At 42.5% G+C, this 26,523-nt stretch overlaps 1 protein-coding gene across 3 annotated transcripts in view; it reads left to right on the forward strand.

Annotated features, from left to right (window-relative positions):
• Positions 1-26,523, forward strand: part of CNTN4 (contactin 4) — a 253,514-nt gene that overhangs the window by 10,012 nt on the left and 216,979 nt on the right. For 2 of the 3 annotated variants that reach the window (XM_042880934.1, XM_042880937.1), the window contains exons 1-2: positions 22,461-22,584; positions 22,695-22,739. The gene's annotated coding sequence lies outside the window, so the exon portion shown is untranslated. Of the gene's footprint in view, positions 1-22,460; positions 22,585-22,694; positions 22,740-26,523 lie in introns of those variants that run through there. The other variant, XM_042880935.1, reaches the window with a different exon arrangement.

Genomic DNA, 26,523 nt, shown 5'->3' on the forward strand with positions numbered 1-26,523 from the left:
TGGCAGAGCAAGGCGACTTCAAAAGGCCCATAAAAAACATCTTCTTTCTGCTTATTCTTCTCTCCTCTCCTTGAGCTCCTACATCACACCTTGCTATGGTGGCTCCATTCAGATGGCTTGTGCCATGTTACTCATGCAGTTGGTGGTGAGAATGTCCCATGGAAGACTGAACTGGGGAGGCTTCTCCTCTGTCAGCTCACGCAAGACTTGCCATTTTTGGCATATTCAGGGACAGCAAGGCTGCCCCTGATAGCCGGTTGCTATCAGCACCCACTGTATCTCAGAACATTTTATTATTACGACTATTATTGTATTTTAGAATCATTACCTAAAATATGAAATCACTGCCCCTAGAAAAGTGAATTATCCTTTCCTGGGCTGCTAATTTTATTTCACTCAAGAAAATTTGATTCATATTTCTGAAACATTGCCGCTAAACAGCTTTCTAAGCAGAGTTGCAGTGCAAGACCAAATTAGATTCGTGTAGGGAGAAAGGAAATATTATTGTTGCAACTGTCCAAAGGGGTTGAAATGAAAATAATCTTATAGATCAAACTTAAATTGAGTTCAGATATTACAGAGATAACACAGTTCTGTACCTAGAAAATCCATCAGTCAAAAAGAAATGTCAGGGTCACATTTTAAAATGGCACTTCTGGCTTTGGATCATCTAGCTTCTCTCTTGGGCATAGTGAGGATGGCAGCTCCGTATATTATGGGGGCATAGAGCTTGTGAAGTAGCTAAGGCTGCATGAGCCTGCTCAAAAATAAGCAAATAAATAGTGGGGAAATAGGGGAATGTAGTTCAGGAATTTATAAAATCCTTTGCAGTGGCACCACCAATGGTGCCATCTGTCTGAGTGACTTTTGAATAAGTCTCCCAAAATTTAAACCAAGCTATAACTGAGTGTGGCACCTTCAGGACAAAGCCCAGCTCCACGTGTTACTGGCAGTGTTGAAATCAAATGACATTTCAGGGCCCTGGGCAAGCAGCTGAAGGCTTGGGCAGTCTTTTCCTCAATCCTCCCAGTGATGGGGAGATGTAAGGAAAGAAGTGGGCGAGCCCAGGACATCAATGGTGGCTCTAAGACTGGTGCCTCCACCAGAATTTTGGGGTTTATGATCATGGAAGAGCCTTTGAGACAAGCTGGGGCCAGGCGGGCATCACGATTCTGTCTCATGCTGACCTTTTTGCACCACTGTTTTTGCTTTGAATCAGTCCTTCTCTAACAGCATTGATTGCTGGGTATAGAAATAGTCAGGGTAAAAGGCTTGCTGAAAACTTGCTTTAAACCCAAAAATACCTGGGATGAAAAATGTATTTTTGAAAATGTAGCTAAGTATGATTTAACGGGCTGAAACATTTATGAGTAGGCATAAGCATTCACATAGAAAAACCTGGTAATACCTGTACTAATGTAATGTCGTCCATTACTGTTGTGTAAAATGTAAAATATTGTCTAATATTTGAATCCAACTGCAGAGAATCCTTTATAACTGTACTGACAATATCTAATTTTAGTAGCTAGTTAAGTTCTGTGGAACAGATGAATGCGTTTCTCCATTTCAATTCACTTCTAAGATCACGTATATCATCCACTCTTCTGTTTTCACATAGCATGTCATTTTTATATGTACTGTCTCTATACCTGCTTTGTTCTGGACTTGCAGACCAGTATTTCTGCTGCACAGCCCCCAGGTGCAGCCTGCAGCCTCCCGTCCCTGGGTGCTCGTTAGCCTGGTGCAGCCCTGTGCCTGGCCCTGGCCCTTTGGCCGTGGTGGGATCATGCCTTGAGCATCCCTGTGTGAGTCCAGCCTGACTGCCTGCCCGCATCCCCCCTCCTGCACTGCTTCTTTTTGGCTGAAAGTGTTGATATGTGCATTTTCTTTTCCAGCCTCTTCATGGTCCGTGCCTGTGGCTGAGAGGCTCAGGCTTTAAGGCTGTGGTGGAATTAAGCCGTGTACCTGGGCCCTTACAGGATCAGGGCCAAACACTTTAAATAATTGATGGACTGCTTCATTTCTTTAGCCTTTCTAAAGTGAACTGAGTTTCAGATGAACATGAGCTGACTTAGATGTTTGGTTGGGAAGGAAAAAAAAAAAAAAAAAGCCCTCTGAATTGCACTGATTTCCCCCAGGATTAACTCAGGAGCAGAAAAAATAACTTCTTCAGCTTCATCCTTCTTTCACTCTCTAAACAAGCATCTTTTTTTAATTATTTCTTATTTTATTTTTGGGAAAACTCTCTTAAAATAAACATAAAATCTGTGAAAGAGGGAGGGGGGCAGTCTGAATAAGTATATGTGAACTGAGTTGGCCATCTATCCCAAGTGTATTGTGGTTTTGCAAAGTATTTTTCTGTATAACTTCTGTAAATACGTATGAATTAATAACAACTGGAGTGGATGTGTTTCTGATCACACCTGCCAGCATGAGAGAGAGAATGTAGAAGTAAAAGAAGTAACTGACCCAAATATTGTGGAGACTGAAAAGAAGGGGGAAAACAGAAGCAAAAAAAAAAACAAAACAACAAAAAAAAACCAACCCCAAAAAACACAAATGGAAATAGCAGAAGGAAAAGCAGATAATGAACATCCATGTTTTGATTGCTAAATGGTACTGTGGTCTTGTAGACGGGTTTGTAGGAAGGATGTCATTTGTGCAAACAGGATGTGGAAGAAAGTGGAATTAGTTTGTTGAAAAACAAGCAGGAAACGTGTCCAGTTTGGAGGGCTCCTCATATTCCACTTTCTCTGCAAATGGCTCAGTATATTAGCTGCAAATAGAAGCATGGCAGAAACAGCAGAGTTGTGCTGGGCTTCAGGAAGGGGGAGCTCCTTTAGAAAATATATATGCATGCTAGACCATAGAAGAAGTGCTGCTTGGAAACTTCCCTCTGAGCAATTTCGGTGAAAAATGTTTGCTAATGATAAAACATACCCAATTATTACAAGTCCAGAAAGCTACACCGGATGCAGTGGCTCATAGCAGAAAGTAGGGTTTGATCCAAAAATGCTTCTGTTTTCCCCCTCGTCTTTTAATCCTTTTCCCCTTTGAGTCACGTTACGTGTCAAATCGCTTTGTGTCCTTTTCCGAATGTGAACATGCTTAGAAATCATAGCGCTGCCTTTGGGGTGACCTTGGTGGCTTCAGGAGGCGAATGAAGGGCGGTGTGTCAGTAATACGAGCGGGCTGGCCTCGGATCCGCACAGCATTTTGGATGTGCTGACATGTTGACTCAGGCTCTCGCTATCGTTGGTCACAGTTAGGTTTCATACAGGCTAAAATACCTCCCGCGTGTTAGCGATGCTGCTGACAAATTTGAAAGCACTACAAAGGTCTTTTTGAAGACCGATGTTCACTGCTGAGAGTGCGTTCCTGCCGTGGCCAAGCTCTTCATTATCCCCTCCATGGAGGTAAAGGCAATTCAGCCGAGGTTCCCATCCCTTCATCTGCTGTGCCACTGTCATGCATTCCCTTCATGTCAGAACCTTAACGTTTCGTATTCCAGTTACTGAATGTGATCCATCCATTGGCTGCCAGGAGCCTGTCAGGAACCCTGGACATGTGTGTGTGTATCTGTGTCCAGCTCCTGCCAGAAGAGAGGGATGTTGTGCAGGGAAGGCCGCCACGTCACAAAGTTGAGTCATTTTGGGCTTTATTTCAGCTCATCTGCAGCTTGGCATTTTCCAGTGCTTTCCCCAAAGCGGAACCTGAGAACAAGCAATGGGAACTTCTGGTTTCTGAGGGTTTTTTAGTATGGAAAACATGGCATGGTTTATTTGTGTATACAAACAAATCTATTTCAAGCTGAAAAGGAGGGTAGAACTTTGCCTGTTTTCTTCCTTCAGCTGAACTTGATGCTAGTGCTTAGAGAGAGGTTTCCATGGTGAAAGTAGAAAAATCAAATTTGAAAACTGCTTTCTTTTGTGTATTTGCTGCTATTGTTTCTAGTGGTCACTGTTCTGCATGTTTAACAGTCATTATCCACACCTTCTAGCTTGTGAATACATTTACATATTTTACATCAACATTAGCAGGGAAAAATCCATGATTTGCCCAAGGCTGCTTATGATTTTTTATTTTTTAATGCCGAGTTGCTGAGGATATCCTCCAGTGGGATCTGTCAGAAAGGTCTATTCTGGCACACGGTTTTGCTTACTTGTTAACTTTGTGCATTGATTGCTTATATCACCTGCTTTTTGCTCAGGTTGAATTTCATTTCTGTTCCTTCTTCTATTACAAAAGTACTAAGTGTAAACCTAGTAGCAGTTGCTTGCTTTATTCATTTTTTTTTTCCCTGTTGGAGCCTCAGGTAGTACGTTCCTTAGCCTGTTTACCAAGCACTTTTTCTGTCTTTTTTTTTGGTGGAACAGTCTGGTTTGGAAGCAGCCAACTTTCAGCACTTCACCCCGAGCAATCCCTCCAGCCTAACCAGCATATCCAGGATGCATATTTGCAGCATCTTTCCCTCAGGACAGCTCCTTGGTGTGCTCTGGCTGCAGCCCAGCCCTGTGCATCCCCAGGCAGTGACACAAGGACACGAGGCTTGGCTGTGACTGGGCAGCCCCCAGCCCTGCTCTGCTAACACAGCCCTGGTCCTGGCAGCACTTGTGCCAGTTTTTGTATTTTTCATCTTTTTCCTTTTTAGTCATACGCTGAAATCAAGCTTTTGTGCCATCTCAAGTAATTAATTAGTGCGGTTTCCATTTCAAATTTAACTCGAGCGAGCCTCACCAAAGTGTTGACATATGTATTACTAGAGATTGGTTGCAAATGTCTTCCAGAATAAATCCCAGAAAATAATCCATGTTCTGTGAACAAAATGCTGAAAGCAACCTTATGCAGCCCCGAGTGTCTGGTCGTGTTGACAAATAACAGAGAATGCATTCTTGATTAAAAAAGAGGATGCAGGATTATTCCTCATTTTCCATCGCTCCTCTGCCAGGTTCTTACTGCAGAGAGATGCTCAGCATCCCATGGAACAGTGAAATCTGTAGGCAGAGGAGATAATGTAGAATGTGAATAAACACCTGAAGTTCTGAATGGCATCAGAGTTTGCAGAGCTGGTGCCCTGGGGCAGTATGTTACCCTTTTTGCAAACTCAATTCACCGAGGAGAAATCTGAAGATTTTCTTTTTCCCAATATATGCAGCGGCTTTCTTTGCTTGCAATTTTGTTATCTGCCAGGGTGAGTTTATAAAAAATTAAGGAAGCAAATGCTGTCTGTCTGCATCCTGTGAGCAGTCTGATGGGGATGCCAGTGTCCGTCCATCTGTCTGTCTGTCTGTCTGTCTGTCCACACCCCTTGGTGCAGCTCTTGGTGCACTGCAGAGGCTGTGCTTGCTCCCATCAGGGGCTGTCCCTGTCCATTACTGAGTAACACAACTGCAAGGATGATCTTGTCAAATCCTGCCTGCTTAATACACGTTTCCATGTGATTTGACAAATAGATTTCTTCAGTGTGATGCCGAAAAGAAGCTAAATGAGTCAGTAAATGCTAATTTGTCCACGTTCTTCCTAGATAACCAGTTACTCTTGGGACAGTATCAATAAGTGGCATTTATATGATGTGATGAATGTGTTAATTACGTGTAGACAAAATAATGAGTAAGCAAAGGTCAAGGACAAATGCAATTTCCCCAGAAATACATATCAAAGAGCTTCTAATATTTAGATGATTACCATTATTGAATATTCAGTGTCATTTAAATTATGTGCATTGGATTCATTGGTTATATTTTTAGTCCAAGAGATACCAGGCAACTTCAAGGGCTGTGCAAATGTTTTGTAACAAAATTCAGCAAAACTTAAGCAGCAAGTGGACTGCGTTTTCTGTATGTGTTGGTTAACTGCCAGCTTGAATTTGGGATTGATTTCCTGTTTGAGATGTAACCTTGAGATCTTTTCCCTCTAAGTTAGAAATGAAGGAAATGGAACTGTGGCCATGCTGGCTGTTAAACTGCTGAACCTTGAAACTCAATGCAAATCAAAACAAAATGAAAAGCCCCTGAGACCTTAAATACTCGGCTTTGCCCTAATTCATCGGGCTGTTCATTATCAATGCACTTTTAAAAAGCCATGCTGTTAGCATGCTGGAGATCTCAAGAGTTTCCTTTTTTGCTCACGAGCCCTAAGTATAAATACCTCTTTGGCAGGGCCCTTTCTGAAACCTGGTGTTCTCTGAGGCTGGAGGAAACCCTAGCTGATCAATACAGCCATTAATTACGAGGAAAGGTCCAGTCATGATTTTCACTTCTAAACTTTTACATATTGACAGGTAGCAAAGCAGTTAAGACGTCAATGAAGATCTGAAAGTTACTGTACTGTTGGGCTGCTCACGGAAAGATCGCAATTAAGCTTTCTCTGTCTCCCAGGACCTCCTCCCACTGGTGTCTGGAAGCATCTCTCCATCAAACAAGATGCTGTTCATACATGAAATATTCATGTTGCGACATCAAAACATGTTGCATATTATTTCAGTAAAGTAGGCTGAAATTAGATTCCCATTTTATTTTTCTTATAAATGCCCGTCAGGGCTGCTAAATCAGTTTGCCTTGGCGGTCTTGAAATGGTGTCAGTCTGAATTTCCTTGATGCTGCGTAGCGTTTTGGGCAAAGACTTACAGCTTCTGTGTTCAAGATGGAGCACCTTTAAATGAACGCGAAAACCTCCTGGGAATTAAGATTCTTCAAAAACGTTCTGTGGGGGCAGGTTTGTAAGTGACAAAAAGCCACCCAAATGCTGATGCGTGGTGACCTTTGCTCCCCAGTTGCGCAGTATCCGTATGGATTTTGGTTGGAGGAGATGTAACAAGGCTCTCTGCAGGGGTCAGCTTCAAGTACCTTATTTCTTGAGCTTTTCAAGGAAGGATGAGGTGACCCTGCTGCCCTGCAGGTGTCAGGGCAGGCTGCGAGTGCTTGAAGCACTGGGTACCCTTCAGACAGCTGTGGGTCGGAGATCAGGACACAGCCCTTGTCACCCCCCCTCTGCCCGCTGCCTGTTGTGGTGATGGTATGATGCCAGCCTGGTGAGCAGCGTGCTGGTCTGCTGAAGGCTGCTCTGACAAGCAAAAGCATCTGACAGGGCTGTGACCTGGTCCTTTAAATCAGGAGGCAGGGGAATTAATGCAGTGTTAACTTCCTTGGCACAGTAATACTGCATTCATGCATAAATAAGATCAGTTAAGCAGCTGCTAAAAAAGCATCTTTGGTCCTCAGTCTGTGACACTTTTGCTTGGAAAATACCCCATAGAGAAGGCATACTTGAAAGCATCTCCTGTTTTGTTCCTTGCCTGCTGGCCATGTACCCAGAGGTTTTGCTTGTTCTGGGCCCTGGCTGAGCTGCAGTCTGGGTGGGTTTAGGAAGCACCGATTTCTTCTGAAGCCACTCTTGGTATTTATTTGTTTTTTCTAAATTAAACCCAGCTTTTTCCAAACATCTGCAAGGTTTATTTGGTCTTGCAACAGAGACGAAGCTGCTGGTTCTCACCACTGGCTTTTTGTAATGTCCTCCTAATAATTACCACCTACTGTTGGAGATGCTCCTGCCCCACTTTGCTTTTGCAGCTGCCTGTGTTGCAGACTTTGACAAAAATATTGACCTTCCTTTTCTGCTCCACCATTAGAGTATTGCTGACGTGCCACCCCTGTGATTTCCCTAGATTTCCCTCCGCTTTTTGATATGATTCTTTTTAATTACTAACAGCAGAAGCAGATTTTGTAAATGATGGGTGTCTACATACATACAGTATATAGGTGTTGATGCTACTGTCTTCATTCAGGTGAATATAATCAGGCTGTTTGCAGCAGCTGGGGTATGAATCCTTTGGATGAGTTTGAGCAGCACCACAGGGGATCTCCAGGTCTGGAACGAGAAACAGAGTTAAGGGATGGACATCACAGCACAGCCCTGCGAGGTGCTGGGGGGATTTGTTGGGAGCTGCACTGAGCCCTGCACCCCGTACAGCCATAACGTGCTTCTGCTGTGCACTCTGAGCCCTTGCCAGGATCCCTGAAGTGTGTGAGTTGTTTTCAAGGACCTGCTTTAAAGATAAAATCACATCTGCAAAGCTCTGCCCTCGACAAAAACTCCATATTGCTCTTTTTGAAAAGTGAGGCTCTCATGATGAGCTTCTGCATTTTCCATTACGAAAGACTTTCCAAAAGATTTTTTTGAATGATTTCTTGATAGCTGGCAATCTCCTGAATCATTTCTTATACAGAAATTGTTCTTCAAGCTGTTTTGTTCTGGTAACAACTGCCACCAAGCTTGGCTTGTCACAATTACCTGCCTGTAACGGGGAGAGCAGCGGAGTCTATAGGACCAGTGTTGCATTTCTTGCTCCGAAATGGTGGGCAGGTCCCCTCCGCTTTCTGTGCCTCTCTATTTCCCTGCCTGCCTTTGTGCCTTTTGTCTGTTCTCTTGGGGTCCGGTGCTCTTTGAGCTTGAACGGTGTGGCTGATTGACAGCGGGCCCTCTGAGCTCTGTTTTAATCCAGTGATAAATAGTTAATTTTGGAGGTTTAGGTTGTCAGCAAGCCACCTTGGAGTGTCACACTGTGAGACTTTGGTTTCCTTCTATAATCAGATAAGGAACAGATATTTCCTGTATATCCTCCCCTAGTGTTCAAGTCATACCATTAGAGCATTAAGTCAGATACATGACACCCAATTTCAGAGCAATTCTTGAGGAAAAAGCACATTATATGTTTTTAATGGGCTTCCCAGGACTTACTTTGTTTCTTCCTGATGAATATGAATTCCAGCAGGTTCGTCTGAATTCTGACCTTCAAACACACACGAAATGCCTCTTCAGGCCAAGAATATGGTCTTTAAAATCATCTAATCAGAGTGAATGTCTTCCTTTCCTCCCTGAATATCCCCTTAGAGCGGAAGAATAGAACTGTTGTAGGTGTTTCTGAAATTCGTCTGTACACTTAGGCTGAACTGCTTGCATCTTGTAGAAGTGCTATTCATGTCAGCCTGACCGCCGCTGACCTTTTCTTTCCAAATGGCTTTATTTGGGCTGCATGTTGCATATAACATCGCTGCTTCTCTTCGTCTCCTTTTCTTTTGATTGCCCAGTAACGTCAAGCAGACCGGAGAAACTCCTCGTACTGTACCGTGTGCTTTGCTAGAATAGTCCTTCATAAGCACTTTGGTTGAATAAATATCCATTGAATAGCTGGAGAAGATATTTGTATTCTTTTTATTTTGATTTACGTTCCATCTTCCTATCTGCGCGTCTTCAGGAGTAATTGCCAGTTTTCACCTCCTACAGAGAAAATATAATAGAGCTGAAGAATAAGTAAAATGTGCTCGGTTTCGTTCTCTTGCATTTGTACGGGAGCCTTTATATTCTTGCACATGCATGCACTGATCATTTGCAAACCCAAAATCATAACCTCATTCTCAGCTGGACTCGCTGTAAAAAGCTCCTTGTATGCCTCCTGGGTTTCATTTCCTCTTGAAGCTTGTCAATGGGAGACCTGTGCATATGGCCCATTCCCCTGTATGAAATAAGTCAGTCCAACTCTGGTGTAGTAAAGGTATCCCAGATGAATACAAAGGTTGAAGCCAGTATGTTCCCTATTATAGACATCATATTCCCATGCACGGCTGATCTGATAGCAGCAGGAGTGTATGTCATGCATTTTAATGATCCTGGCAGTGCAGCATCTCCGGGGATTACCGCAGTCTCCCCGTGATGGGTGGCAAGTTCCTTTCTGTCATTTGATGGAGGATGCTGTTAGGGGTGACTGCAGCCTGAAATACCTCTGTGAGTTGGTAAAATGCTGCGTTCTGTTTGAAAACACTCCTGAAGCTGTGGCTGTCAGTGCTCTGTGGGGACCTCTGCTTAATCTGAACAGTGATAAGGTCATTTTGGTGCAGCGTGATTTTCCCATCAATTAGCTCAGTCATACTTCTCACAAGCCATATATAATCATGCATGTTTAACCTGCAGGTTACACAGCCCTGCTAGTTCCGTGACCTGCAGTTCACAGAGCTGATACTCTTTATTTTTGTAAACGAAAAATGTAATAGAGGTTTCGAGTGGACTTGTACTCTCTGTCTGTGGCACCAGTTATTGCCTTCAGTGCTCGGATGGATGCCAGAAGGCAACTCTCAAATTGTTTTCTGGGAGAAAACTTCCTTAGGAAGACTTGCCCAGAAATGGAAACTTCTTTACGTGCTCCATAGCTGTTATCTTAGGAGGTCTGGAAAGGGGTCAATTTCCATAGAAAGTGCCTTTTCAAAATGTAAGTGTCAGAAATTAGGCTTTTCTGGATCATATGATGTTTTAGCCTATTTATTTCTAATGCAAATCAAGCAGTCTTCAGGTGGTAAAATAATGATCCAGAAGTAGATTCATCAAAGACGTCCCTTTTTTAATACTCCTAGTGCAGATTGAATGCTTTACTTTCCACTGCACGTTAGCATACACACACTTGGGACTGTAAATGAAACTGCAGAAGGCAGATCAGTAAATGTACTGCAGTGGGATGAGAAACTGCAACACAACTCGTGCAGCTGCTTCTGCATTTGAGAGTAGTGCAGTTATCCATAGCACCATGGTGCACTAGCCAAAGGCTTGGAGAGGTGGGATGTGAGGGCTGTGGAACAGGAGGAAAAGATTGGATGTTAGGGAGTATTCTCAAAGCTATTGGAGCATTTGGTTTGGAGAGAATTGAGAGCTCAGTTTGCAGTAATTGGTCTGGCACCATTTTAATCTTTATTGAAAAAAGAATAAACATGCAGCCATGTAGACTACCAAGCTGTCCTCCTTTTTTGCAGCGTGCCGTTGTAGTTTCAGTTAGTGTGTGCTTCACCAATCCTAGGAGGAATTCATTATTTCTGTTGGCACAGCGTGGTGTACTTCCCTCTTCCACTTGAAATGCATTTCTCGCTATCTGCAGGATGAAGTTTGAAAAACCTTAATTACACAGTGAAAAAGAAAGGGTTGGAAGCCAGGAAGCAAAAAAATGAGCCCTTGCAAATTGCTATTAAAAGTTACTTTGTGTGCTTGAGGTTGGCCATGATGCTGGAAGAGCTTACCTGGGGGGCAGGTGGCTGCCCTGCTCCTGTGCTCTATTTGCAGTGCACCCAACCTGCTTGCTGCTTCACATCATCCCAAATCAGCGAAACATAGAATAAGTAATAAAACCTATGCTCAACACCAGCACTAAAACGAGAAGAAACACATTTCATTACAAGGTCAATGGAGCTAAATGGGTATCCTCAGTGTATTATAAGAAAATAACAAGAAATACCTTCAGCCTCAAACAGAAGTCAATGGAAAATCAACAAACAGTGACTGCAGATATCCTTTTTTCTAGCAGGAGCCAGGGACAACACACGTGGTCTGAAATAGCACAAATAACACACAGAGGCACGCACAACCTTTAAGAAAAGGACAAACAAATTCCAGTAAGCAGCAAAGACACCCACTGCTGTTATTTTATGAATAGATGGTAAATTTGCCTTCTGCATGTTGGTGAAATAATGAAAAAATCCCAGGATTTTGAAGGCGTAAAATTGCAGACAATTTGTGTTTATAGCTGTAGACGGCCACACAAGTGAAACTAAATTGAGTGCCGGATGGAGCTAAGGGGAGAAGGAATCAGAAATGCAAGTGGAAGATAAGGCTGTGGAAATTTCTCTCTCCAGAGCTAATCAGAACTAAGTATCCTATTGCCAGCAGCATGGAGAATGTTTCAGATAACGGATAATGATGGAAATTACGTGGGGTAATTATGTCGGAAAGAACAGCAAAGGTTGTACGTGCTGACGCAGAAAATTGTCACCTCCTCCTTCTCTTTGTCACCCCGAGGAGGGAACCCATAGCCACGTGGAATGCAGAATGTGACCCTGGTGGGAAAAAAACGGCGGTGAACCGTGTGCCATACCTGCCATCTAACAAAGGATTCAAAATGTAATCGCTCTAATTTGCAATTGTAAATCTCCTGTTATCAATTAATTTACATTGTACAAGTAACCATCTGATTATCTTTGTGCGGTGCTGTATTTACGCTGCAATTTAATTGTAAGTAATTAGCATGTAATTGCATATAGTTATTTATACCTTGTAAAGGAAGTGATGTATTTATATGAGGTTAAAATAATTGCACTTGGGAGCTTTTTCTGCAGATCTTTTGATTTTTGTGCCTTTACAATATCTTATAACACTTTCTGTGTCCAAAATGGCATCGAGCTGGGTGTCCTGTGGTTGGGTTGGATTAGCTGTGTGCGAGCTGAAGCATGCAGAGTTGCATTGGCTTTTGTATTCATTTTCCACTTGATTGTATTTTCTCAGTACTGGCCTGCCTCTCCTCCTCTAAAAGGGAGTTGTTAACAAGAGTGAGGCCTCTGCTTCATTCTGCAGGTTGTCTGCTCAGGGGGTTTGGGTGGGCAGAGGGGGTGCCCCCATGCTGCTGCTTGCTCAAGGCCAGCTCATCAGCGGTTGTGTTTCTCTAATCTGATAATCTGGGAGAATGTTTGGGATTCAAGAAGAAGCCTGGAGGACGGTGTTATCTTCTGGGACAGCCCGTGCCTGCTGGGGGTGTGGGAATGGAGGGCTTTTCTCTCCATGGCAGGTCAGACCCCTGAGTTTAGTACAGGATTTGATGTGTGCTTGAGGAGCGGCATCTCTTCACTTCCCTCTGCTGCTCCTGCATTTAACAAAGTAGCTCCCAGCCACACCGCCATCAGATTTATGTTGGCTAGCAACATTATGCCTCAGCAATCATCTGTGCTGGGCTGCCCAAGGGCTGCCACTGCTGCCTGAAGCCCTCTGGGCTCCCTGTGCCTGGCTGGGAGCAGTTGGGAAGGTGAGGGAGAAGGGGGGCAGAGCTCAGCTGCTCGTTCACAACCTATCATGGGAAAAACCTGAGGGAAAGGTTTAGTTAATTCCTTGCAAGCTGTATGTAAGTGCTACGTGTATGGTGTGCAGTCTGTAGTGGTAGCAGATTTAAATGTTCTTCATAGCATCTTTTGCACTGAAGTCTTCTGTGCTCTTCTGTCTCTTCATTCCATTTGCTTGTTCCTTCTTCTTGTATTCCTACATACATTTACTTCTGACCATTTTGAAAGTCTGAGAGGAATACTGACAAGAAATAAGAACAGCTTAGCTGGAAAATAATCTGCAAGAAATGTTCTTAATTACTTTTGTTTACCATGCATCTTTCATGATGCAGCAAGCTGCTGTAGATATCTGACCAGTTTCCTTGTGGCTCAACCAGCAGCTCAGGGCTATGGGGAATGGCCAGGAGCAGTTGCCAAAAGGCAGAAAATATCAAGCTGTGCTCCTAGCTCCTACTTGACAGCCCAGTGCTAATCATAAGCTGCTTAGCCTTTGAGGATCAAGTAATATACTTAATGCTGTACAGATAGTATGAAGTTCATGTTTTTCGTGTTCACATACAAATGAGTAAATAACTCCAGTCGTGGCTTTTGTAGGGATGGGATTGGGATTGGTCATCAAAATAATGCATAAAATAATAAAGAAAACCATGTGAAAGTCGTGCAGCTGGGTGTGGAATTGCAAGGAGCACGTGTGTGGCTTAGTCCCTGAGCAGCTTTACCCCGTGGAAATACCAGTTAAAGCATAGGTTTCAGTGTATTAGTGATTTTATGACCTGTATAAAAATGTCAAGTCAAACAGCTGCCTACTAAATTATTCAGTGTATTGATAGAATAATGACTTTGAAGATGGAGTTATTGGGCTTAACTCTTTAAAGAGGGGTGGGGAAGGGAAGGGGATCGCTGTGCTCGATTCCAGCAGGATCCTAGCAGGATCTCTATGCCACAGGCCATCTCAGAGCAGCAGATTTGAGTGGAAGTAAGAGATGGGATTGCTTTTGACACTGATGTGAATTTTATATTGGGTGCATTGTTGGTAGAGCTGGGTAGAAAATCAGAAACCCATAAAAATGGGCTTACCCGCTGAATACTTAAACTTTTTATTAAAAAAGCATAATTAACCTTATTTTTTTTCTTCCAGGAAAAAGCTTTAGTGATGTACATATAAAATAACTATCGTGCACGAAGGAATGCAATGTCTGATTGATTTCTGAAAGTTACAAGCCTGCAAGGACATGTCTTGAAGTATTTCATATGGAATAATATGTAAAAATATCTAAAATATTGACATAATCTTACAGTGCGTTAGAATATATGTATATTTGTACCATCCTACAGTCTGCATTTGTACAATGAATATTTTGTAACGTGTGTAGATAATTTTACATTACTCTTGTGCATTACCTTGAAAGCCAATACAGAGATTGTAGCTACTGTGGACATCTCTGCTTATTTTCAGATTTTTCCATATTTTAGGAAAGCTGTTGGTCTCCTTTTTGCCTCCAGAACATATTTTCCCATCAATCATGGTACAGCAGCCACAACAAATCTGTTTTACTGATAATCCATGTTTGGGGAAACAAGGCAATTAACCAGCTGGTGGAGGCAGCAGCTGAGGCACTGGGGCTGCTAGGAGCCAACCAGCTCTGCCCTGGGCTGCTTGGGCTGCCCCCACTGTGTGCATCCCAAAAAAAGCATGCATGTTTCAAAACCAGAAATGTTTGTTGTCTCTCTCGAGCTCTGCTCGTCCATTTCAGTGCCATGGCCAGGTGTGAGCAGTGGCACTTCTGTTAAGCCATGCTGCAGCAATGTTCCCTGCGGCCGTAGTGGTTTACTTCTGTTTCTTCATGGGAAACAAGTTGCAAGTTTGTGCTTTTTTGCCCCCTAAAACGTTGGTGTTACAAAAGTTCAGTTGTTTCTATTTAGATTCTGAACGTCTTTTTGTAATTTCCGTTCTTTAGATCCTGGATGCTTTGCTCTTACTGATAGCACTCTAATGTGGCTCTCACAGCCCTCAGAGATCCCCTGACAGATCAGTGGGATCAAAATCTGATCCAGAGCTGCTTTGCTGTGCTCAGAACCATGCTCACTCATGTAGATGTTCTGCCTATAAGAGTTGAAATGGCATTTGGCTGAGTCTTTTTTCCAGATTCATGGGATTTACCATTGCCGAATTTCAGCTCTGACCTTCACAAACAGGATTTTGCTGTCTCTGGTGGTGCTGCTCGTGATCCCTGAGCAGGTCTGCCCACAGCTCCCAGCTGCACTTTCATCTCCTTTCCATACCCCAAGGCTGCAGCAGCTTACGAGGCATCACCCCTCAGCACAGTGGTGTTAGCTTTTGGAAAGCGTGTCCGTGCTGATGAGCTTTTCTCTGCAGCACGGCGTAGCACTTGCTTGAGTTTTAGTGTCAGGTGCCAACAGAGCCAGGCAGAAGTACCTGATGGTGAGAGCAAAAAAGGGCACCAGGGCGCTGCCAAGTGCTTCTATTCACTCTTCTTGAGAACGGTGCTGTTACCAGTATGATTAATGAACTTTTCAGCCTTATCTGTGCCACTTTAGTGCCATTGAAGGAAATGCTGTGCTTGGTTAATATGATGTGGGCCATGAACTTCTCCTACTTCCTACGACACAGCCTTGCTTGCACAAGTGTGAAGGCACAACCGTGCTCCTCCAGGTCAACAACAGCTCCATCTCCTCCTGATGTGCTTGCTTTATCGCTGTGCTCATTAATACTCTTAGATTGCCCATGGTGTAGGAGTAAGGATGGAGCTACATGCTTTTCTCCTGCATCTTGTACATCTATTAATGTGGCCAAACTAATTGCTTGATTAAGCTGAGTAGGGTGTAGTAGTGGGTAGAGCATCTTGGCAAAACTAAGTGAATTGCAATTAGGGGGGGATTGCTGAGCTGGTAGGTTTGCAACAGTAGAATGCGATGCATGTAGGGAGAGTAATTTATGGATGTATTTAAAAATAAAAAAAGGGGGAGGGGGATCTGTAGCTAATCCTAATCTTTTATTTAATTTTTTCCTAATTTTCCCTGAAAATAATACCATTTATTCACGATGCTGCTGTAATAATTGAACCAGTGGAAGGAGAGGAAGAAGAAAACTACCCTTATAAATGAGTACTTGAGACCTCTTCTGTTTTGACAGATCCCAAGGCTTGGTAGCTTAGCTTGTTTTACTGTTCCTATGAAAAGGGCTTGCAATCACTAGGATGCAGACTAGTCATTTTCTGCGCTTCTGAATTTGGACAGATGATGTTACAGCAAACTTCCTCCCCTCCCCTCCTCCAGTCATAGAGAATACATTGGTTAAATATTCCCTATTCTTCTGCATGGAGTTGCTTCAGGATTGGGAAGTTAAAGAGGAAAAGATGTTGCATGCCAGCAGGAAAGCTTTCATGGTCCCTTACTGATTCTGCTTAGATTTCAGAAATCAAGTTATCAAATCAGTTTAAAGGAAATGCTTTACTACTGATGTTGTGGCTCATTTCAGATATGTTCAGTCTCTGTTCAGTTACTTTGACTAGTCTTCCTGTTTTTTTTCCCCCTCCTCTTAGGTTTGTAGCTGGTACTTGCCTTTATTTGCTGTCTCCTGCTGCAAAACACTTAAATTTTCAGATGTCTCAATTAGCTTCATTCTGTAAATGATAGTTTACAAGGAACTTCACGTGCAATCTTTGGTTTTCTAAGATCAGTTCTTCATTATTCTTCAGTATTTTATGAATCCTTTGGAAGAACCTCCGACTGAGATATAATTTCATAGCATAGATTTCTATTTAGTGATGGAATTGCACCAAACTAGAAATCCTGTCTCCTGAGAAGTGAGATTATTGTACTTTAGTCACTAATGACATCTTCTGTTCTTTGGAAACTTGTGCAAGGTTTTTGCTGTTTCTGTGTACCATCAATTTTATTATTGCATTTACCTGCTTTTCTTGTTATGTACTGCTTAGGGCTGACTGGAAAAAAAGATAAACGTATTTCAGTAGTTCTCTGCTGTATATTAAGAGTGCAAATGATTGCTCACTTATCATTTTCCTACTCTCTGCAAACTCTTTGTGTGTATGTTTTAGTTGGTTCTTGAAGTCAAGGTGGCTTTTGGCTCTGTTGTTAGTTGTCCTCAGTGGCATTCAGGACTTGCTAAATTGGTTGCACAAATCAATCTCAAAACAACATCACTCTTTAGTTATAATTTGGCATTTCCAAAAGGAAGAGGCTTTTCCTGAAGGCAGAGGAAGGAGTGCTTCCTCAGGTGCCCCTGCTTAGGGCTCCTGCTCCCCTGACCTGACAGCCTCTCAGAGGAGTAGCAGCACATCCTTCCCCTGCTTTGAGTCCTTACAAATGGATGCACACCACCCACTGTTCCCTGAGGTTTCACTGAGAGCAGTGGATTAAAACTGAAGAAACTCTCTGTGCTGTGGCACTGAAAATGGGACTTGCTCATCCGACCTCGTAGGCTTGATTGCTTTTGTAGGCAGCTGGTAGGTCTTGTTCATCTCAGGTTGTTCCACGTTGGTTGAATTAAGCCATATCAAGTCACCTTGTTCAAACTGTTGCTTCTTGTTGCAGGAGAAGGGGGGCCAGGCACCAGGAAAATGTGTGTTTATGTAGTTGGTGTGGGTATGCTCAACTTCCAAGCCCTGCACAGTCCTTGTGTATCTGTGTGCTGTGTCCCAGTTAGGTAACGTGGCAATTTGTATAAGAAACCAACCTAGAAAGAAAAAGACCTTGTTTTTGGAGAACGTGGTGTTGAGGGAGTATGTGGGCGATCTGAAATGTCTTCTGGTTTGCAAGGACAGGGAGCAAATTAAAAAGGAAAAACAAACAGTTTAACAGTGATGGAGCTGTAGCTTCAGCAAGGAGAGACTGTGGGCGTGCATCCATTTTATCTCGCTGTAGAAGATTATTCCTCAACACACAAGGTCACAAAATCTCACACTTCTGAGTATTAGAAGATAATCTTGCTGAAAGTTTAAAATGTATCACCAGCAGCAAATATTTAAGGCGTTCATTTACAGCAATCGGGGGACTATGTGAATACCTGCCTTAGCTTGCAAATAAACATGAAATTGTCAGCTCAAATAAAAACAGAATGGTAAAACATGCCAAGTGGAAATCAACAATCAAGTGCTAATTATTACAGGTTATGTAGATACTAATTACTCAGTTACTTACGTGGTTTTCTTACTGACCTTTTTTTGCTTGGCATTTTGTAATTGGTGACAAGTGATTAGAGGCATTCCTTATCAGAGTTCTGATTTCAGCTTCTGGCACTGCAATCCTGGTCAGAAAAGATTTAATATAAGAGGGATAGGAGCAAGAAATGAAGGGGAACTAATGGTCCACTCTCTTCTCTGCTAGCATAGACTGTTAACTTCAACTTGCTCCTTCATGCAAAGAATCACTCAGATATGACATTGAACAATATCCTTTCTGCTGTGCCCTTCAGCTGGCTCAGGCTTCTGGCCAGGTGCAGCTGCACAAGTCACCAAGTGAAGACTGGAAAAGAAATACAGAAACTAATGGGAACTTCTGTTCTGCAAAGCCTCACTGTTTCAGAAGCTGTTGGTTTGAGTCTGGGGCAGAGCTGGGACAGATGCGTGCTGGTGGTGGTGTGGGTTGCTCATGCCCTGGGGAGACACATCAGGGCACAGCCTTAGGCTTGGGTCTTGAACAGCCTTAAAGATGCACGTGGGATCCATCTCATTCAAAATTAAAACTACCAACCTGTAGCTTACATGATGGTGAATAAAAATATGGTTGATAGCAAGGAGTTGGTACAACCCACCCCTTCTGTTGCTTGGAAAAGAAGAAGTGGAAGGAGAAGCTACGTAGCATGGTAATGAGATATCACATGCATAAAACTGGCTGTATCTACAGTGATTTTTGCCTTTGTCATCAAAGCCTGACGTGTTCTGTTAGATAACCTTTGGTAAGTGGCTGGATTGATGCACTGTACACAAATGAGCACAGGATCTCCTAATCAGCAATTTGGAAAGACGAGAGCATCTCTCAGACGATGCGAAACAACTGCACGCATTTCATTACTTTGCATTTAAAGTGGAAAGAAGGGCGATGGTCACATCCTCAGCTGTCAGTGCAGTCTCCTGGAGTTATCCTTGGCTTTTTAGCAATACGTGAGCTATTCACCTATATTTCCACGTGGAAAATACCTTTGAAAGAGCATTTTTACATGCATGTGCCTGTGTCCCGTCAAAAAAACAGTGTATTCTGAGCGTATTCTGATGGAGCAGGGAGGCCTGTTATAAGTAACAGACAATTTCAAGGGTTATGCAGCTTAGAGGTGCAATTTATGAACCAGCTGCTGAAGCAGTGTGAGATTTCTTCTACGATCTCTGCAGAATTCTGTTGTCTAAAGATTATTATCAATATGCAGTCATGCAGGTCAATGTTCTTTTCATTTGTGAAGCAAATGGCATCAAGTTGCCTTTTAAAGCCTAGAAATCCAATAGAAATGTGTGTGCTCTTTACTTGGTGAGACTGAGGTTTTCTGTTACTTAAAAATAACACTTTGCAATATTAAATTTTCATTTTTTTCCTTATAATAAACTATGTGAGATCTCTATTTTGGTGGCATTTTACTTTGAAGTTAAACCAATCAAACCCTGGGAGACCTGTGATGGTGATTAGGCTTTTCCATTATTATTTTTATCTTTTTGCACGAGGTACATAGGCTTAGAGAATGCTCTTGGCTGACTTGCCAACTATGTCTAAATGCACAAGAGATGTTTACAGGGCAAATGAATACTGGTTTTATATTTCAGCTTTGGAAAACTCTCTTCTGTTTAGCTCCTGTCATCAATCTGTTGTGTTGATAGCAATGTCTGACTTCAGGAGCAAGAGGCAAGATGAGGATTTGGGAGATGCTGAGGAAGGGCTGCCTCTTCCATCCACTGCAGCTGGTGGCTGTGGCTGGCTGAAGCGTGGCTTCCTTGGTGCTCTCTTTCTTGGCCCTTTTCTCTTCATCTATTGATGTAACTACTGAGATGGTGGTACTTCAGAGTTAATGTCTTCTCGTTTTGAGAGGCAGCTGAGGCAAAGTAGGGCAGCAATGAGTCTGGTTGTTGGGTTTGCTTTCCTAAGTGTGGTCCAGGTGCAGGGGTAGAGAAAGCAGTGTGAGAAATTGCAGTGAACTTCATCTTTCTTCATGAGGGTGGGAGGGCCACTGAGAGTGAATATAAGCAAGGAAGGGATCAGAAACACTTCATTATTTATTCAATGAACTATATTAATAAGCTCAGAGGCTAGCAGGTTTGTAGTTCTCACATTTTTTAGCATACAGTGGAGAATGTTGTGTTTATAGAAAGAGCAAAAGCTTTGAAAGATACCAAACCTATATTAGAAAGCAGAAACGGGAAAGCCCTTAAATGGTATCTGGTGGATTTGAGGTAAAGACAGATCTGTAGTCAGAGAGCCTCTGCAGTGCTTAATTTGAGACTGGAATAAGGCAGAGACAGATGCGAAATCTTTTAGCTTCCTTCAGTAGTAAATATGGAAGATGTGGAAACAGGACAAGACTGTGCTGCTGGATTGATGGCAATGCAGAACAGTGCTTGAGTAGACGAGCTGAGTAAACACCAGCCCACAGCAGAGCTGGGATGAAAAAAAAGATGAAAAATCAGCAAACGAGTTTTGTGTTTGAAATAAGTAAGGGAAAATTTTGTCTGGGGATTCAGATCCTGATGCCTCTGTAACGTTCTTGCCACTGACCAGGGTTGCTTCTTGCCCGCAGAAATATAACCCTTACTGTGTACTCTTATCTTGCATAAGCATTCTGGGGATGGATGCTCTCAGAATGTCAGCATTTGCATAATATGCTAATGAGCTCCCAGGTGCGAAACACACCTCAGCTTTCTGTGGGATGGCTTCTTTCAGCCATCTCAGAGCCACTATAGACTTGGAGTGCAATGTGAGGATGTCTGCTGGCAGCAGATGAAATCAGCTCTTCAGGCTTTCATCAGTTCCCCCAGTAGCCAGCTCCCAAAAAAACTGCCTTTACCTGAAAAAGCAAATTTGGAGTGTGATTATATAGTATTTCTGTGAAATAAAGATGGAAAATAGAGGCAACGCTTTAAGCGATATTTTCCTTGAAGTATGTGCTGCTCTTTTACAGAAACTCAGGGTTGTGTAAACCTGAATTTCTTTTGAGGCTTTTAGGAAGCCTTAGCTTTCGGAACGAGTGGAGTGGTGGCTGGGGAGCCACATTGAAAGAGGGTTGTTGCTTTTTTCCTTTGGAGACAATTTCATATCTGCATTCTGAAGTTCCTCTCCAAGCCTTCTGTTGACGAGGGATGCAGAAAAACCTGGAGCTGCTAAATACAGTTGTTGGTGCACTGCCTTCCATAGTGTCACCTAAGGGAGATCACTGCTGGTTCCCTTTGGTGCCTGTTTCCACCTGTTCTTCACCTGAATTGCAGAGTGCATTTGAATTGATGGGAAGCAGTGGGATGCAATGGCCAGCCCTCCCCTGAGCTGTGGGAGATCTTATGTTTAGCAGAATTGCCTGGGCACTGCTGAATGTTTGCTGGTAACGTAGTTAAAATGCTTTATCATTTCAAGCCTGGGAATCTGGGTTCAGAGCTGCTAGTGAGGATAAAGTACAATTAATTTAATCAGTCTCAAATGCATGACTATGAAGAACAGTGTTCGTTTTCTTGCAATCACTAAGGGATGAAATACTATACTGAATGTAAAGCATCCTGGATTTGCTTATTCCTGGTTTTTGAGTTAATATCATTCTACCAATGGAAACTGATGTAAGAAATTGCCCCCGAAAGCATTTCTGTTGTTGGAAGTTATGAAAGTTCTGAAGGCTTTAATACGTAGGTGCTGTTGGTTTGATCTGTTAATTGGAAGTTACAGTGTATGCTTCTTTAACTGGAGTCACCTGTTCTACTGAAGTTATCAGTATCCAAAGCACCGTGTGGGCATGCAGGAGGTCGGCTGTCCTGCTTGAGTGAGCACCTGATGCAAGAGCTCCTACAGAAGCAAGCAGCAGCAGGCGTAGTAGTTGGTACACGTGCTGGGGTTGTGGGGGAAGAGAAAAATGATCTGATCCAGAGTCTCCTACACGAGCACCAAAAAAAGCCCTGGTTCGATTGTGCACGCAGGCATGACAGGGCTTTAACAAACAAAACACAAATGCAGTTCTGAAGGTCGTGTGTTTTGTAAGAAACCTCCTTTCTGCTTCGGCACAGTGCCTTGTGAGCCGAGGGATTCCTCGGAGCCTAGAGAAAACGGGAGCTTTAAAAGCAAAAACCAGAGAGCTTTTATTGTTCTGAGCAGCAAGGGATAGATTGTTTGGAATCTAAAAATACATTGGTCATTAGGGTTATCTAATGGTGGTGCTGGGACTCCTTGTAAATGGCTCTGGGATTTGGGTGGATCTACTGATGTGTAGCAGGGGTGGGGGAGCAGCTGGGGCTTTCTGCCACCTGTTGAAAGCCTGAAGTTTGTTGCACCTGGGGAAAAAAGATTCCAAGTGAGCTGATGCAGCAGGCTGAAAGTTTATTGGCCCTTAGCAAATTAGTCAGAATTGAAGAAACAAGGAGCTGCTTAATCCTCAGTATCACATCTGGTGTCTGCAGGAAGTGATGGGCTCCAGGGGAGGAATGCCTGTGTGCTGGGGGAACTGGTGTGGAGAGTGGGGAAGCCTGCCATAGGGTGCCCAGCCAGCACACTGCGTTGTCTGAAGGTACTGAAGTGATCAAAATGGCCTGTTTGCAAAATTAGTTAACGTGGGTGGGGATGAATTTAATGACAGTATCAGTATAACTAACTTTCCCTGCGTATTACTTCTTTCAGGTACTGGAACTTTGACTGAAGAATACATATCATGCACTGGAGAAGGTAATAATTATTTAATCCTAATTATGATCTGCTAATGCTGTTTTTTTTTTTTGTTTGTTTTTATGGTCTTGAAGTAATTACATTGAATGTCTTTGCATTGTTTGTGCCTTAGACTAAGCAATGTATCCCTGTGTTTCTCAGTGCATCAACAGTGGTTTTTGTTTAAATGGCTGCTGGGAGACTTCATTTGAGTTCTTTAGGATAGATACTGTTTTTAAGGAATCTTATACTGGAAGTTTTACAGAAAAGATGAAACAGTTTGCCTTCAGAAAGCTGTAAATGTAGTGCTGTTAGAAATGTTGTATATGACTTAAAGAAGGAACCACTTACAAAATGGGATTGATGTCTTGGAATGCTTTCTGTTTGGTCTCCGTTTTTTGTTACGAGGCTTTCAAAGTTGGTGTTTAGTTGATCACTGAATGGTCACCTCTGCAGATGAACTGTCGAAAGAAAACTGTCACCTCTGAAACTCAAATTCCTTAATGGTATCTGAGCTTGAAGGTCCATATGAATCAGTATTGCTTGTTGAGGTGGCTCTTTTCTATATATCCTGAAATGCTCGTTCTCTCTAGAATGGCACTGAAGTATTGAGCATGAATACAGGTATGGCAGCTCTAGTCTTTAGAGTCCAGCCCTGGTCAGACTGTGTTTTCCTTTGTATCTCTGCTGTGTTGCCTTTGCTCCTCAACGCTGGGCTTTCACATGGTTGAACTCTGCAGATAAATTTCTATAGAAGTGAAAGATACTTTGAAGTATACAGTATATTGTCATAAAAAAGAGCAAAACCCAGCCAGAGTTCACAATAAATTATGTGTTTTTTCTTCTCAGTTGTAGATGTTTTTGCTCTGTCTGTTGGGAGAGGTCATAAATACCTTATCAATTAATTTCTTGATTATTTTTTCTTGAAGTGATTGAGATGCATCTCCTTGTGCTGGGTGTTGCTTACAATATAAACTGAATTACTGCTCTTTATGTTTAGTAAAATATTCAGCATGGTCCTTAAATTTGTCAAACTATCTGTGTGAGATGTTCAAAGACAGTATGAGAAGTGTTGTGATATCACATTCTGATGGTTTGAAAGGCAAAGCTTATTTAATATTGAAGATAGCTTTGAATAACGATCTTCTCATGCCTTTGGTCAGCTCTTAAACTCAGGGCCCTTTCTCAGGTGAATTCTTGTTTCCAGTTTCCTCAAAGTAAGCTGATGCTTAATTAATTGATTAATTGAGCCTGATGAAGAAGTGCAGGATTAGATCTAGTGATTATAATTTTTAGGCTGCAGGCTTGGGTTCTGCATTCCAGATCCCTTACATGCCTGTTGGATGGTGAGTGTGAAGGACTGGAGGATACAGCTATATGCATACATGTAATGGCTTGTGAACAATGCCATCACTAGGCACAATTACTTTCTGTTTACACAGTTTACTGTTTTGTAAACACTTCTCAATGTAAACACAATGTAATCAGAATGTGTTAAATATCTCAATTCTTTGATGTTACCTGTGTGTAATATGTAGTGAAGTGCTGCTTAAAAAATAAGAGGATAAGTGGGACTTCTGGCTAGCAGCATACTTCAAACAGGTGTGGTTCTTTCAAAGACCTAAGCAAAGCATATTTTTAGGAAAGTGGAGGGATGTCACACGTGTCTACTATTGACACAAGTACCTTTAATGGGGACCAGAATTCAAGTGTTTTTCTGCACCTCTTGGTTCTAGGGGACAGAAGGATTTCCTAGTCCATTCTGTTAAGTTGTGCATACTTCTTGCTCGGGCACAAGCAGGGCACAGAAGAAGTTTGAGGCTTGTTTTCTGGTCTGTTTGGGAAATCGAAACTGGATGATTTCTAAAGTTGAAAGAAAATGTTTGTGCGTACAAAAAGCACCGATCGCATAGTTGGGAAATAAAAAGCCCAAAGTGCGGAGTGAAGTAATGCTAGGACATGGGTGTTTGGCAGTGTCTTTTGCCTATTCTTGGTTGCCTGTGAACTGACCTTTCTGCAGCCTCCTATGTAGGTTAGGAACAAAAATAGCCTCCTGACAGTTCTGCTGAAGTCCCCTATGATTGCAGAATGTTGGTTTTCTTTTTTTTTTTCCTGGTGTTTCAAGGTTGGCTTGTATTTATAGGCTGGTGTTGCTGTTTATCCTCTGGGTTTTAGATTTTCCTTTCTTCTGTCTCTTTTTTAACTTCTTGCAATGCTGTAGTCAGGTTAGCTTAACTGTAGAGGCACGGTACGCTGTGAGGACACTTCCAGAACTGCTAAAAGACTGAGCATTCAAATGAATAGAAAGGTGTTTGACTCTGAAGACAGAGGTGTCTGAGATAAACTACTTCTATTTAATAAAAAAAGGTAGAGTGCCTCAAACAACAACCATCTAGGTAGCTGCTGTCAGAAGCACTACTTAAAAGGAATGAGGAACTGTCTTAAGGAGGGATTGCTGTATTGAAAAATAAACTGCTGAATCACTGGAAGCAAGTAAGCGGTACGGAGTCTTAGAGGCTCTGTAAAAATAAAATGGCTGCTGTAATTCAATTAAAATCACAGTAGGATTTGTTGTTTGAGATGGTGCATCCGTCATCCTGTGTCTCCTGATGGCTGAAGCCTCGAGGGATGCTTAAGTGAGTGCAGTGCTCCTGAAAAAAGCTGGAGTGACAGTTCTGGCCAACATGATCCTCTGTTTACGCAGACATCTGCATTTTCCTCAACATACCTATTGAGTCTGGGCTGCTGCACGGGCTTTGTGCAGTTGGCATTTTGCAGTAGATTACTAATCTGAATCAAGTGTCAGTTTATCCTGCAAGCAGGAAAGGAGCACCGTGTAGTTTCTGGTGGATAAATAATCAATTGTTAACAAGATAATGTTGAAGATAGCTAGTTCAATGACATTTATTGTGTTTATCTTACAGAGACTGTGGATGTAGGCTGGAGCTTTAAAATCAAAAGCAACTTTTTACTCCTTTCAGAATTTCCTTGAAGAAAGCAATCTGAGTTAGTGAACTCGTGCTAGAATGCATGAGTTTCAAAAGCACAAAATAGTTCCTCAGAGGCCCTGCACCAGTTCGTGTTGTTTGCAAATCATGTCTGTCTGCTTCCTTAGGGTTGAAGATTCATCTGCTGTTCTTATTTTGATAAGTTAAATTTCAGACCCTTTGTATCTTTATACCTCAACCAGGGCAAAAAGCAGTAGTGAGCTACAAGACCTTTTTCAGAGGGAGAATTTCTTCAGCTCAAATGGTTTGATCAGCTTTAAAATGAACATGAAAGAGCTTGCTCAGGTGTTCTCTGAATATAACCACGCAGAAGGCCTCTAAGGCAGCAAAGTTGAAAGGAGAACCTGTGTTTTGAATGAAGACAGCTGCTGTAATTACAAATATTAGAAATCATTCCTGGTCTTTTAGTATAAAGGAGAGAGAGTTGGAAGCAGCCTGCTGGCAGTTATGTGAGCAGGTAAGCCCCAGCTTCAACAGGACAGTGTAGTAGTCCTTCCCCAACTGTCATGCAATACACATACATGTGAAATAAGCATTAAATGGATTGGTAGAAAGGATGCTTGTTCTCTTCCAACCCAGCTTTCTGTACATCTTGAGGTTGGATTGAAAAGAAGGCTTGGGGTGAGTGGAGATCTTGCAGGGCAGGAAGATGGGGACGAGTAGTATTGCATGCTCTGCTGGATGGATGTTTATGGGCAGAGCAGCTTCATTCTGGGTCTGCAGTTCAGCATAGTTGTGCCTGTTCTTGGTTGCAAGGACTGAGAACAGAGCTGAAGCATAGGTTTTATTTTAGATTT

The sequence above is a fragment of the Lagopus leucura genome, unplaced genomic scaffold (assembly GCF_019238085.1).
Source record: "Lagopus leucura isolate 7727_CA_CO unplaced genomic scaffold, USGS_WTPT01 Super-Scaffold_100028, whole genome shotgun sequence".
In the NCBI taxonomy this organism is placed as follows: Eukaryota; Metazoa; Chordata; class Aves; order Galliformes; family Phasianidae; genus Lagopus; species Lagopus leucura.